The sequence below is a fragment of the Enhydra lutris genome, unplaced genomic scaffold (assembly GCF_002288905.1).
Source record: "Enhydra lutris kenyoni isolate GAN:26980312 unplaced genomic scaffold, ASM228890v2 scaffoldscaffold116, whole genome shotgun sequence".
In the NCBI taxonomy this organism is placed as follows: domain Eukaryota; kingdom Metazoa; phylum Chordata; class Mammalia; order Carnivora; family Mustelidae; genus Enhydra; species Enhydra lutris.
This window is the reverse complement of record NW_019154200.1, coordinates 785,971-787,656: the sequence shown is the minus strand read 5'-3', so window position 1 is coordinate 787,656 and position 1,686 is coordinate 785,971.

The window sequence follows — 1,686 nt, the reverse complement described above, 5'->3', positions numbered from 1 at the left end:
TAACGGATGCCCAAAATAAATGGAGATAAAGCACAGCAGATGCTCACAGACACAATTCAAAGTGCTGGTGGCTGGACACGGAGAGCAGCGCCCAGGGAGGAGGTGGTTGGGGTGCACGCCGCCTCTGTGGTGGTTCCCCACAAAACAGATGCTGAACACAATGTCCACTTTTTTACTTTTTTTCAGAAGAGAGAAATCCTTTTCAGGTTTCTTCCTGCTACTGGAGCTCGGTAATAACATAGATCTTTCGAAAAAGCCAAGTGTCTTACCATGAACTTTGAGATAAATGGGAAAGACTTGAACTTGAAAGTTGCTGAGGGGGTAGAATTTCAGAGTTCTCCCAGGCACAAACGTCAGCAGGTCCACTTTGAAAGGCACCTTTATCAGCAGGTGGAACACGGACTAATTCCTATGCCCAGAAACCTCCTCCTTTGTCTCGCTTGGGACAACGCACAAGAGCTCAGACTTACCTCAATTTTAGTACATGTGCTGCTGAAGTGAGCACTCGGACTTACCTCAATTCCTCCTTTCTCCCATTCTCAATATCAAACCCATCAGCAAACCCTGTTAGCTCCATCTTCAATAGGTACCCAGAATGGCACTAACCCCTTCTTCCAAGGCTGCCTGTCTGGTCCACACTGGAGCCCATCTCTTGCCTGACTTCCTGGAAAAGCTTCATCATTGACCTCCCTTGCCCATCCTCAATGTTGTGTCCTCTGTTCTCAATACTGTAGCCAGGATGGCCCAGTGAAACAGGGTCCCATGGGGTCATAGCCCTGACATGGCTTTCTATCACCCTACTGTCACCTCCCTGAGGTCATGTCCTAAGCTGTCTCCTATGGCAACAGGGCTTGCTGCTACTGGACATATGTGGTACGCTCCTAACCCAGGGCCTTTGCACATGCTTTCCCTTCCATTTAGAAAGCTCTTGGTGTGGGGCACCTGGGTGGCTCAGTGGATTAAGCCGCTGCCTTCGGCTCAGGTCATGATCTCAGGGTCCTGGGATCGAGTCCCACATCGGGCTCTCTGCTCAGCAGGGTGCCTGCTTCCCTCTCTCTCTCTCTCTCTGCCTGCCTCTCCATCTACTTGTGATCTCTCTCTGTCAAATAAATAAATAAAATCTTAAAAAAAAAAAAAAAAGAAAGCTCTTGGTGTGATATCATTCACCTTCCTTTGAACTTGACTCAAGCATCACCTTCCTAGTGAAGACTCACCTAGCCCCCATGTGAATAGCAAGCATCACCACCACCACCCCTTTCAGCACCCTAGCCCTGTATACTGCTTTCTATTTCCAGACCAGTTATCACAGTCACAAGGCCATTTTGGCAAGAGGAAATGTAGCCCTACTCGGATGGTTTCATTACAGACTCCCACCGATTTCCTAGTCCAGAGCCCCAGGGTAAGAGGTGACCAGAGCTCTTGCACAGCCAGGATGCCCAGGACAATGGGTCCCCCTCTGGCACCCTGAAGACCATCAGGAAAATGAGCCCTAAGAGGAATCCAGTTGCACATGAAACCTGAAACCTGACACCTTCCTTGATTCCAGGTGTGCACACACACATTCTCCCCTTGCCTGATGTGCTCATCTGAGAAAGCTGAGCAGAGAACCATCCCGGGGTCCTAATCCCCCTCTGGCCCAGGTCCTGGGAAACAGACATCTCTCCTCCCTGCACCAGCCACCTGTGA